A 13,614-nucleotide genomic window follows, 5' to 3' on the forward strand; every position below is an offset into this window, starting at 1 on the left:
ATGACTTGGAGAGGAACCTCCAGGTGGGGGCATTCCCACGTGTCTGCTGCCTTCAACCCTCTAGATGGTAGCTAGAGGGTTGTGGTTGTGGGATTGGAAGGTGCGGTCAAAGGAGCCTTGGTGAGTTGCTGCAGTGCATCTTGTAGATGGTGCACACGGTTGCCACTGTTCATTAGGGGAGATAGTAAATGTATTCCCTGGTGTAAAGCAGACTCAGGCATGATCTAATTGAGGGTCTTAAAATGCACAATGAAGCTGAAATTGGTGGATAGAGAGAAACGACTTTCTCTGGTGGGGGAGTTCAGAACAAAGGGGAAGAATGTTTAAATTGGAACTAAGCTGTTCAGGGATGACATGAGGGTGCATTGCCTCACATAAAAAGGTCAAGGTAAAGTAGCCACATTCCCAGATGACCATAGGCTGCTCTCCCGTTTGAGGGGGTGGGGGGAGCTGACTTGTGGTGATTTAACCCAAAGATCACCACACCTCAGGCGAGGGGCAAGATTGAGAAGGCAGGGCCTTCATGAATGAGCTCAGCCGGTATGGGAATTGAACCCATGCTGTTGGTGTCCAGCCAACTATGCTAAACCGACTTTCTTACATAAAGGTAGTGGAAATCTAGAACACTCTTCCCCAAAATGTGGAGCTTAGGTTGATTGGCTATGCTAAATTGCCCCTTAGTGTTCCAAGATGTGTAGGTTAGGTGGATTGGCCACGCTAAATAGATTTTAGTGTCCAAAGATGTGTAGGTTAGAGGGATTGGCCATGCTAAATTTTTTCTTAATGTCCAAAGATGTGTAAGTTAGGGGGATTGGCCATGCTAAATTGCCCTTCTGTGTCTTAGGATGTGTAGGTGAGGTTGATTAGCCATGGCAAATGTGTGGGTTATGGGGATAGGGTGAGAGAGAGGGCCTGGGTAAGATACTCTGTCAGAGAGTCAGTGCAGACTTGATGGACTGATATGTGCTCACCTGAAGTGTTGTATTGAGTGTGGGAATATGGCTACATCCCCTGAATGCTGCAGCATCCTGAGAATGCCCGCTGGGGCAGAATCTTGTTAGGGGTCTTGTCTGCTGGCTGGAGAACTGGTGAATAACCCATACTGCCAGTTCTATTGGGAAGTCTTGCCGAACCGCAGACCAATCAGGCAGCGGCCAGGCCTTTCCCTATTATCAAGACCCTGGATGTGGGAGTCCTGTCCACCAAGGGCTGCCAACCAATCAGAGACTGGCTGCTCTTGTGTTCAGCAGTGCCAACGGGAAGATGGTGGTTGCTGCTGGAATGGCAGGCACCAGTGTGAGTCTCAGGGTGGCTGAGTGACCCAGGTCACGGGTAAATATTGGCGATGGGGGGAGGGTTGCAGGGATTGGGGTGTAGGAGTGATCGATGAGAAGGGCAGGGGGTGGTTCTCAATAGCCCAATGTCCTGACCCTCCGTCAAGCACCAAGTGTTCCCACCTAACCACATGTTCTCACCACCTCCAATCTCACCACCAGAGGGAGAGAGGATTCTATCCATTAATTCCTTTCATGGCTTCCGTTCATGGCCATTTCCTTATGGGTATCACATGATAATAAATCCTGCAGTTTCCTTTCACTCCTGCACGCAGTAGAGTAGAACAAATGGGGTAGGGTGTATCAGAAAGTGATCTACGCACCCCCTGACAGTTGTTTCATTAAAATGATTGTCGTTTGCTAGTAGACACAATGGTGCAACATGAAACTGACCATACATAATTAGGTCACTTGCTGAGTTGGCAATTTAATTCCAAGATCAAAGGGAGGCTGGGCAGGGCCATGGCCATGCGGCATGGTGGTACAGGGATTAGCACTGCTGCCTCACAGCACCAGAGACCCGGGTTCCATTCCTGTCTTGGATGATTGTAAGTGTGGAATTTGCACATTCTCTCAGTGTCTGTGTGGGTTTCCTCCGGATGCTCTGGTTTCCTCCTATAGTCCAAAGATGTGCTGGTTACGTGGGTTGGCTATACTAAATTGCCCCTTAGAGGGATTAGCAGGGTAAATACATAGGTTTACGGGGCATGGGTGGGATTATTGTTGGTGCAGGCTCAATGGGCCAAATAGCCTCCTTCAGCACTGTAGGGATTCTATGATATAAAATGGTGAAGGGAGAGGTTGGAATTGAGGTGAGAAATAGTGTCTTCCTGTCTCCAGCTTTTGCTACACCTGGGTAGGTATCAATTGCAGAACGCTGGATTTGAGACCACAATTAAATAAGCCACTATCTCAGTAAATGGAGCAGCAGGCTCAATGGGGCCAAATGACCTACTCCTGCTCCTAATTTGTGTGTTCATACTTCTTATGTTGACACTGAACTGAGTGAGAGAAGTGGAAAGCAATATTCCATTTATTGGCACTGACATTCCCTGTAATTATGTCTACTGCATGAAAATGGTACAATTGGTCTATCTCAGCTGTCATGCTTCTTGTTGACCACCTCTCACCCTACCAGCCTAGTCCTCTCTTCCTCCAGTACTTATTTAGCTTCCTCCTAAATGTGTACAATTCTGGTCACTCTATTATAGAAGTGATATCATTAAGTTAAAGAGTGCAGAAAAGATTTACTAGGATGTTACTGGGACTTGATGGTTTAAGTTATAAGGAGAGATTGGACTTTTTCCCTGGAGCATAGGAGACTTAGGGGTGATCTTATACAGGTCTATAAAATAATGAGGGGCACAGATCAGCTAGATAGTCAACATCTTTTCCCAAAGGTAGGGGAGTGTAAAACTAGAAGGCATAGGTTTAAGGTGAGAGGAGTGAGATACAATAGGGTCCAGAGGGGCAATTTTTTCACACAGAGGTGGTGAGTGCCTGGAACAAGTTGCCAGAGGCAGTAGTAGAGACTGGTACAATTCTGTCTTTTAAAAAGTGTTTAGACAGTTACATGGGTAAAATGGGTATAGAGGGATATGGGCCAAACGTAATTGGGATTAGCTTAGTAATAAAAAATGGGCAGAATGGATAAGTTGGGCCAAGGGTCTGTTTTCATGCCGTAAATCTCTATGATTCTACGTATACATCCAGCCCTTGAAAGCTAATTACTCAAAAAAACAAGCTTTACATAATCAAAAAGGGAAGCCCGGTGGTATTATCGCCTAACTCTTAATCCAGAAATGTTCTGGGGACCCGGATTCAAATCCCGCCACGGCAGATGGTGGAATTTGAATTCAATAAAAAAATTTGGAATTAAGAATCTACTGATGACTGCGAAACCACTGTCAATTGTTGGGAAAACCCATCTGGTTCACTAATATCCTTTAGGGAGGGAAATCTGCAGTCCTTACCCGGTCTGGCCTACACGTGACTCCAGAGCCACAGCAACTGGTTGACTCTCAACTGCCCTCTGGCAACTAGCAAAGCCAATCTCCTATGAACAGGAGGAGACCATTTGGCTCACCTGGTCCATCTTTGTACGACAGACATTTGACCGTGAGAAAAATGAGGCAAAAAAAAGAGTTTCACCTTTAACTATTCAACCATATTTCTGCGTGGTGTCTTATCGATTGAGAATAAATATTGATTAAGTTATACAAGCACCCAAATATTAAATAGCATGGAGGATTTAGATATTTGAGGTGAGGACATGCTTTAAATAATAACTAGAGGCTTGAATGGGAAGCTAATACGTGGGATCAGTGCAAGATGATCCCAGGAATGAAAAGCTTGACATATGAGGAGAATCTGGAGACTCTGGGTCTGTATTCAATGGAGTTTAGAAGGATGGGGGGGGGGATCTCATTGAAACTTACAGAATACTAAAAGGCCTGGATAGGATGGACGTGGGGAAGATGTTTCCATTAGTAGAAGAGACTAGAATCTGAGGGGCACAGCCTCAAAGTAAAGGAACGAACCTTTAGAACCAAGATGAGGAAGAATTTCTTCAGCCAGAAGATGGTGAATCTGTGGAATTCATTGCCGCAGAAGGTTGTGGAGGCTGGGACATTGAGTGTATTTAAGACAGAAATAGATCAGTTCTCGATTGGTAAGGGGATCAAAGGTTATTGGGAAAAGATGGGAAAATGAGGTTGAGAAACATACCAGCCATGATTGAATGGCAGACAGACTTGATGGACCAAATAGCCTAATTCTGCTCTTATATCTTATGGGCTTAAGAAAATGGGCTAAAGTGTCAGCTTCAGCTCAGATAGGGAGGCATTTGTGATGCTGAATGTTGCTAGCACATGGAAAGGCCTGACCAGAAATATTGGGGAAGGCAAAAAAGAAGCACTTTAAAGGTCATGCGACGATGTGGAGAGAACCAGCACAGGTGCAACGGGGTGAACGGTCTATAAGTTATTATGATAATGATCATTTCAATTGTCGATAAAAATCTATCAGAGCTTTGACCGTTTCAGTGTACCCGAACAGGCACCAGAGTGTGGCTACTGGGGAATTTTCATACTAACTTCATTGCAGTGTTAATGTAAGTCTACTTGTGACTGAACTTTGACCTTGGAGTGTGCTGTGCCCTAGGTCCAGCAGGAGATCCTTTCAGTGCGACTAACCAGCAAAGAGTCATGATGGAATTGGATCCTCAAATTCTCCAGACTTTCTTGAAGGAAGATCTTCTAAGTGCCTACAGGTCTGTATCTGCTGCCTTGTTCCAAGTTCTGGGATGTGCACCAGTGATTCAACTATTGCCTTTTGAAGGAGGGTAGGGGGTGGGTGGGTGGTGGTAGAGGGAGTTACTTACGTGGTCTCAACTGTCAGGGTGATAAAATTAGCCTCAGTTACCTCAAGGAGTGTGCGTGTGTGTTTTGGTGTATATGTGCGTTGATGTGTCTGTGTGTGTGTCAGTCTGTGTGTTGGTGTGAGTGAGTCTGCATGTGCATGTGTGCGTGTATATGTGAGCTCAAACAATATGCTGAATTCCTGCTCAGACTGTCTGTGATTTCTTCCCATTACACTTGCTCCCAATCGAGACAGTTTGAGCAGGAACTCTGGGTGCCCCTTCTGCCAGTGCCAGTAAAACGCACACACAGACACACACATACACATAGCTTGTAAAATCCTCGTGCAACTTTAGTTGATGTAGACTCAATGGGCTAAATGGCCTCTTTCTGCACTATAGGGACTCTATGTTAATGCTCTGCTAATGAATTTAAAATAATAATGTTTCTAAGATCACTCAGTAGGAACTGGGAAATGTTTACAAACAATCAGATGGAATAATGTACCACCAAAGATGATATCCATGTTGAAGCATAGAAATGTGAAGTAGCTCAGTTGTATTGTACTAAAACATTATGTTAATGTGTGCCATTTACCATCTGCTTCTATCATAGCTACATCCAAAGTTTTTCAAGTTTAAAGTTACACAAGGACGTTTTTCTTGCGAGTAGTGAGCAGGAATCTCAGAATCATAGAACAGCAACAGTACAGAAAGAAACCATTTGACCCATCGTGTTCATGCTGGCTCTTTGTCAGAGCTACTCAGCCAGATCACTCTTTCACTACAGATAATTATCTGATTCCCTCATGAGTGCCTCGATCAGACCTGCCTCCACCGCACTCAGGCAGTGCATTCCAGGGCCCAATCAATCACCAAGTGAAAATGATTTTTCTCACATTGCATTTGCTTCTTTTGCACATCGCTTTAAATGACTTCATTCTCTCATTCTCAATCCTTTTTGGAGAGGGAACAGCTTCTCCCCATGTACTCTGTCCAGCCCCCTCAAGATTTTGAACATCTCTATCAAATCTCCTCTTAACCTTCTTCTCTCCAAGGAGAACAGACCCAACCTCTCCAATCTATCCTCATAACTGAAGAAGATTTCTCATTCCTGGAACCATTCTTGTAAACCTCTTCTGCGCTCTCTCCAATCCATTCACATACTTCCTATAATGTGGTGCCCAGAACAGCACACAATATTCCAACTGAGGTCTAACTAGTGTCTCGCATAAGTTCAGCATAACCTCCTTGCTCTTGTATTTGATGTCCCTATTAATAAAGCCCAGGGTACAGTATACTTTATTAACTGTTCTCTCCACCTGTCCCGCCACTTTCAATGATCTCTGCTCTTGCACCACCTTTACCATTTATTTTATATGCTCTCTCCGTGCTCTTCCTATGAAAATGCATCACCTCAGACTTCTCCACATTGACATGTCTATCAAATCTCGTCTCAGCCTTCTTCTCTCCAAGAAGTACTTTTCCAATCAATCCTTATAACTTATGTCCCATCCCTGGAACCATTCTTGTAAACCTCCTCTGCACTTTTCTTGAAAATAAATAGGGAAAGTGAGTGACTAATATAAGCATCAGCGTGGGCTATCTGGGCCAAATGATCTCTGTGTTGCAGATATGATTGAATTCTTTGTTACTATGCTTCTACAGGTGACTAATGGACCTTGTTGATTGGCTTAGGTTAGCAGCGGTCAAGTGTCTGATTGGTCAGTGCTATAACATTTTACCGGCATGCTGGCGAATGTTGAATAGCGTGGCAACTCAACTTCAACATCTCAACACATTCAATCAAACCATTCAGGTCAGCCTTTCTACCCCCAATGAAACTTTGTTTCTTTGTGAAGGAGATTTGAAGGTTCTGATTGGAAAAGTATTCTCAGGCAAGATGTTCTGTTCATCTGATAAGTGGGTTAATTCCATTGCCGTTTGATTGGATTTTCCAGTTTCTTTCTCTTCCCCTGAAGATGGCTAAGGGTTTTTTAAAATTTATTCATGGGATGTGGGCATCGCTGGCAGGGCCAGCATTTATTGCCCATCCCTAAAAGCATTAAGAGTCAACCATGATGCTGTGGACCTGGAGTGACTTGTAGGGCAGACCGGGTAAGGACAGCAGATTTCCTTCCTTAAAGAGGCATTAGTGAACCAGATGAGTTTTCCCGACAATCGACAATGGTTTCATGGTCATTGTTAGATTTTTAACTCCTGATTTTTATTGAATTCAAATTTCACCATTTGCCATGGTGGGATTTGAACCTGGGTCCCAGAGCATTTCCCTGGGTCTGGGGGTCACTAGTCCAGCGACAATACCACTATGTCACCACCTCTCCAACTTTCCATACAGTATCCCTCAGCATCAAAACCAAGGGATCATTCCATGCATATGACTATGAGCAGGCCTCCCCACCTCAGTGTTACATTCAAGACCCTTCTAGTTCACCACAATGTGTCCTAGTTCTTGTCAAAGACACTCTGGTAAGTGTAGACATGATTATTGTAAAGCATGCTCTGGGCAGTTCATCTTGTAAAACTAAGTGCCCTCCTGTGTTTTTTTAATTCACAGACATTTACAGCACAGAAGGAGGCCATTCAGCCTTTTGTGCCCATGTCAGTCAACAAAGATCTGACCACTCTAATCCCATTTTCCAGTGCTTAACCCAAAGGTTATGGCAATGCAAGTTTTTTAAAATTCATATACGGATGTGGGTGTCACTGGCTAGGCCAGCATTTGTTGCTCATCGCTAGTTGCTCTTTGGAAAGTGCTACCTACGGAGCCTTGGTGAGTTCCTGCAGTGAATCTTGTAGGTGTTACGCATGGCTGCCACTCTTTGGAAGGAGTGGATATTTGTGGAAGAGGTAGCAATCAAGCAGGCTGCTTTGTCCTGGATGATGTCAAGCTTCTTGAGTGTTGTTGGAGTTGCACCCATCCAGGCAAGTGGAGAGTATTCCATCACACTCCTGACTTGTGCCTTGTAGATGGTAGACAGGCTTTGTGGGGGGTCGGGGAGGGGTATCAGGAGGTGAGTTACCTAACCTGCATATCTTTGGAAACTAAGCGGCAATTTAGCATGCTGCCAATTTAGCAAGAGTGGTATGGTGGCACAGTGGTTAGCACTGCTGTTTCACAGCACCAGGTTCCCAGGTTCAGATCCAGCCTCGGGTCACTATCTGTGTGGAGTTTGCACTTTCTATCCGTGTCTGCATGGGTTTCCTCTGGGTGCTCCGGTTTTCTCTCTCAGTCCAAAGGTGTGCAGGCTTGGTTGATTGGCCATGCTAGATTGACCTTAGTGTCAGGGGGATTAGAGCGTAAATGCATGGGTTTATGGGAATATGGCCTGGATGGAATTGTGGTCAGTGCAAACTCAATGATCCGAATGGCTTCCTTCTGCACTGTAGGGATTCAATGACCTTTGGACACTAAGGCACAATTTAGCATGGCCAATCCATCTAACATGCACATTTTTGGAGCATCTTAGAGTAAATTTTTCACTTTGGAGCAGTCATTTTTTTTTTCTCTGAAATGAATTGTGATAAAATGTCACAATGTAAACACTGGTGATGTGGGAATCCCACATAAATCCATACGCAGCCACCACTTTGTTATGGAAGTGCTAATTCCATTGTGCTTTAAATGGGATTTCTTTATACACTCAGGAACTGCTGTCAAATGAAGCCGTGAATGGCATCAAACCAAGTGGTTCACCCAGTGAATCTGCTGACATTCTCCACTCCACACAGCCCAAAGTTTTAGGTTGGTATTTTTCTCATTCTGTTCCAATCGGTTAGTATTCCGGAACTTAAGTATTGCTTAAAAAAAAGAGACATTTTTGTTGAGGCTTTTCATCTTGACGGATTGTTGATTGTGGAGAATTCCAAGAATTCACAACCCCCTTTGATGAAGAAGCCAGAGGCAGTGGGTGGTGACAACTGAAACCTTGTTTCCTTTTCATTGCAGAGGTGTAGAGAATTTTGGGTACAGACAACACTTAAACTGCAGTCGACTTGTGTACAGATTACACTTTAAACCCAGGGTACTCAATTTACAAGCTTTAATAACTTGTGCACAAGTGAGAACACAAGGCAAGCAGTATTGCTGGATGTTCTGTTGATTCATACAGATAATTAGCAGTTATAGTTAATTTCAGCAAATGAGAACTGAGCAACTTCCAATCCTTCATTTGCATACATATCCACCAATCATAGCGTTGTGTTTTGTCCTTTCTCATCCAATAGAAAACAATCTCCTGCCAATCCTTCATTAGTGTAACATGTCCCCACATCTTGCTATTGGGTAATTGTCATGGTAACTTGTTCTTTGTTTTTATCCTGTGTCCTAGTCTTGGAATGCGGTGTTTATGGAACAAAGTTTTTAGATTTAGTCTCTTATCTTGAATATGTAAGCATTGGCCTCAATGACAGCCTCACCGAAGGCCTTGTTTGGCTAATAATCATTTTTCATTACTTGACACGGTTTTTTGACAATTACGGAACTTTAATTTTCACAATTGTTTGTAATCTAACTTCCACAGAGGAGGCACTGCTGAAGTTCCAGTCGTTGCTACAGGTTACCCTCAAGAGCTACAGCTGCCCAGCACCCCAGAGCCTCTTGGGTATTGCCCTGACCAAGATTCGGGCGGTCAACCTCAGCGATGTTGGACTGAGCAGTCTTGATCTGCTGAAGGAGATTGCTGTGATGTGCCAAGCTGTGTCCGATATGGTCATGTGGGAGGTTCATGCTTTGTGTCCGGAGGTGGAATTGCTGCTCCAAGCACTGGACAAGCATGTTCGTGCAGTCCCAGCACGCATCATATCACCAGCTCCTCAGAGATCTAGCGAGGGGAATCAGGTTATGATAATAGGCACATGGGCAAGTGATGATGCTCCAACAGAGACCATTACTAGCAGGGAAGCACTAGAGGGCTGGTGATGATTGAACAGTGCCACATTTCTTAAAGGAACATTGATGCCAGGACCCACACCAACCAGGACTCTTTCTCTCCCTAGTTCAGTGACCACTATGGCCAATTTCAGCCGTCATTATAGATGGCATGGTGACAAAGTGGTTAGCACTGCTGCCTCATAGTGCCAGGGACCTGGGTTTGATTCCTGGCTTGGGTCACTGTCTGCATGGAGTCTGCACATTCATCCCACACCTGGGTTTCCTCCAGATTCTCTGGTTTCCTCGCACAGTCTGAAAGAAGTGCTGGCTAGGTGCATTGGCCATGCTAAATTCTCCCTCTGTGTATCCAAACAGGCACTGGAGTGTAGCGACCAGGGGATTTTCACAGTAACTTCACTGCAGTGTTAACGTAAGCCTACTTGTGACACTAATAAATAAAATACAAAATTCAATTCCTATATCCATCTTGGTAAAAACCAGATAATGAAAAAGAACAAGTACTGTCAGAACATTGGATACAGGAGTTGGGATGAATTTGTTAAAGTTGTACAAGAGTGAGGCCACACTTGGAATACTGTATACAGTTCTGGTCGCCCTATTAGAGAAAAGATATTATTAGACTAGAAAGAGTGCAGAAAAGATTTACTAGGATTCTACTGAGACTTGATGGTTTGAGTTATAAGGAGAGGCTTAATGGACTCGAAATTTTTTCTCTGGAGCGTAGGAAGCTGAGGGGTGACCTTATAAAGGTCTATAAAATAATGAGCGGCACAGAGCAGCTAGATAGTCAATATTTTTTCCCAAAGGTAGGGGAGTCTAAAACTAGAGGGCATAGGTTTTAAGGTGAGAGGGGAGAGATGCAAAAGTGTCCAGAGGGGCAATTTTTTCACACAGATGGTGGTGAATATCTGGAACAAGTTGCCAGAGGTAGTAGTAGAGGCAGATACAATTTTGTCTTTTAAAAGCTTTTAGACAGTTACATGGGTAAGATGGGTATAAGAGGGATATGGGCCAAATGCAGGCAATTGGGACTAGCTTAGTGATTAAAAACTGGGCGGCATGGACAAGTTGGGCCAAAGGGCCTGTTTCCATGCTGTAAACCTCTGTGACTCGAAGTTCAGGTGATTCACCTCCTCAGTTCAGAGAAAGGGCCCAAGTTTGCTCTCAGCCATGAAACAGCATCTGGTGTCCAAGCTCAATGTGTCAGGCCTGTGATATGGTCATCACTCTATTTTCATCTATGGGTGATCTTTTCCAGGAGATAATAAATGGTTTGTAGCCTCTGTTAAAACTTTTAAAAACTATTTGTAATCTCTGCAGCAGTTTCCATGCAGCAACTCCATGTAACTTAATTTGTTCAATAAATTTGTGCTTTATTTCTAACATTGTAATGAAAGTACTATCTGAATCTTGGTACTGTGTCATTACGGATAGGAGGGGCCCATTTAAACACCACAAATTTCTCTTCTCACTCTCTATCAGTGATCAGAAAGGTGGTGGGGTTTGTTTCCCTCTCGCTAAGCTGTGGCAGTGATTAAGCAACACCTCTACTTTAAACTTTCTGTCCATATTTTCAAAATTCATACATGACCTCACCTACTTTCTTATCTCTGTAAACTTATCCACCCAACAAGCCTCCACAATCTCCATGTCCCTCCCTATGCTGTGCCATTCCTGATTTTCAAATCAGTCCACCATTGGCAACATGGCATTTTTATCTGCCAGGATCCCAAAACTCTGGACTATATTTCCTAACATTTCTTCATAACTAACACCTCCTTCGACCAAGCTTTATTTGGTCACCTCTTAAGTGGTATTGGTGTGAAAGTTTGTTGGACAGTCACTCCTTGGTATATTTTGCAATGTTAACTATATGCCGCCAAATTGCAAGTATTCCAATAAAAACATAAAATGCTGGAAAATCTCAGTATGCCTGACAGCATCTGTGGAGACAGAATAGAGCCAACATTTTGAGTCCAGGACCCTTGGGTCATCCAGACTTGAAACATTGACTCTATTCTCTCCCCCACAGATGCTGTCAGACCTGCTGAGATTTTCTAGCATTTTCTGTTTTGGTTTCAGATTCCAGATTTTTATTTAATCATGGGACACGGTCATCGCTGGCTAGACAGCATTTATTGTCCATCCCTAGTTGCCCTTGAGAAGGTGGCAGTGAACTGCCTCCTTGAATTGCTACAGTCCATGTACTGTGGATTGACCCACAGTGCTGTTAGGGAGCCAATTCTAGGATTTTGACCCAGCGATTGCAAAGGAATGGCGATATATTTCCAAGTCAAAATGGCGAGTGGCTTGGAGGAGAACTTGCAAGCGGTGTTCATAGAAACATAGAAAATAGATGCAGGAGTAGGCCATTCAGCCCTTTGAACATGCACCACCATTTAATATGATCATTGCTGATCATGTACTTTCAGTATCCCACTTCCACGTTCTCTTCGTACCTCTTGATCCCTTTAGCCACAAGAGCCACGTCCAGCTCCTTCTTGAACATATCTAACAAATTGGCCCAAACAGCTTTCTGTAGTACAGAATTCCATTGGTTCATAATTCTGAGTGATGAAACTCTTCCTCAGCTCAGTCCTGAATGTTTATCCCTTGTTCTTAGACTGTGATCCCTAGTTCTGGACTTCCCCAAACATCGGGAACATTCTTCCTGCACCTAGCCTGTCCAGTCCCATCAGGATTTTATATGTTTCTATGAGATCCCCTCTCATTCTTTTACATTCCAGTGAGTACAAGCCCAGTCGATCCAGTCTCTCTTCATATGTCAGTCCTGCCATTCCTGGGAATCAGTCTGGTGAACCTTCGCTGGACTCCCTCAATAACAAGAATGTCCTTCCTCATACTAGGAGACCACAACTGCACACAATACTTAAGGTGTAGCCTCACCAAGGCTCTGTTCTCATGTATGTCACTCTTTTCCTTCTGGATTGAAGTGGTCATGGGTTTGTTTAAATTTATTTATTAGTGTAACAAGTAGTCTTACATTAGCACTGAAATGAAGTTACTGTGAAATTCCCCTAGTTGCCACAATCTGGTGCCTGTTTGGGTACACTGAGGGAGAATTTAGCATGGCCAATGCATCCTAACCAGCACATCTGTTGGACTGTGAGAGGAAAACCAGAGCACCCAGAGAAAACCCATGCAGACACTAGGAGAATGTGCAGACTCCACCCAGTCACCCAGGACCAGGAATCAAACCCAGATCCCTGGCCTGGTGAGGCAGCAGTGCTAACCACTGCGCCACCATGCTGCCCTTTTTTGCCTTTATGAAAATATTTCAAAACGTCCTTTGAAGTTTAAAAAAAATCTTTTAAAAGAGCACTCCCGGGGCCTCACAGTGCCAGGGACCCGGGTTCGATTCCCAGTTCAGGTCACTGTCTATGCGGAGTCTGCACATTCTTCCCACGTCTGGGTGGGTTTCTTCCGGGTGCTCCGGTTTCCTCCCACAGTCCAAAAGACGTTAGGTGCATTGGCCATGCTAAATTCTCCCTCAGCGTACCCAAACTGGCACTAGAGTATGGTGACTAGGGGATTTTCACAGCAACTTAAAGTAAAGTTCATTTATTTGTCACAAGTAGCTTACATTAATACTGCAATGAAGTTACTGTGAAAATCCCCTAGTCGCCACACTCTGGCGCCTGTTCGGGTACACTGAGGGAAAATTTAGCACGGCCAATGCACCTAACCAGCATGTCTTTGGACTGGGGTAAATACGGTAAGAAGTCTCACAACACCAGGTTAAAGTCCACTAGCTTTCGGTCTCTACCCCTTCGTCAGGTCCAATGGAGGAAACGAACACAGATACACGGAAAACGTGCAAATTCCACACAGTGACCCAAGCCAGGAATCAAACTCTGATCCCTGGCTCTGTGAGGCAGTAGTGCTAACCACTGTGCCAACCTCACTGCAGGTTTAGTGTAAGTCTACCTGTGACACTAATAAATAAATTTTAACAGTGCTGACTGCCCTTTCTTGCCTTGATGCAA

Source organism: Carcharhinus amblyrhynchos, chromosome 33, assembly GCF_965287045.1.
Source record: "Carcharhinus amblyrhynchos chromosome 33, sCarAmb.v2.hapA, whole genome shotgun sequence".
NCBI classification, from domain to species: domain Eukaryota; kingdom Metazoa; phylum Chordata; class Chondrichthyes; order Carcharhiniformes; family Carcharhinidae; genus Carcharhinus; species Carcharhinus amblyrhynchos.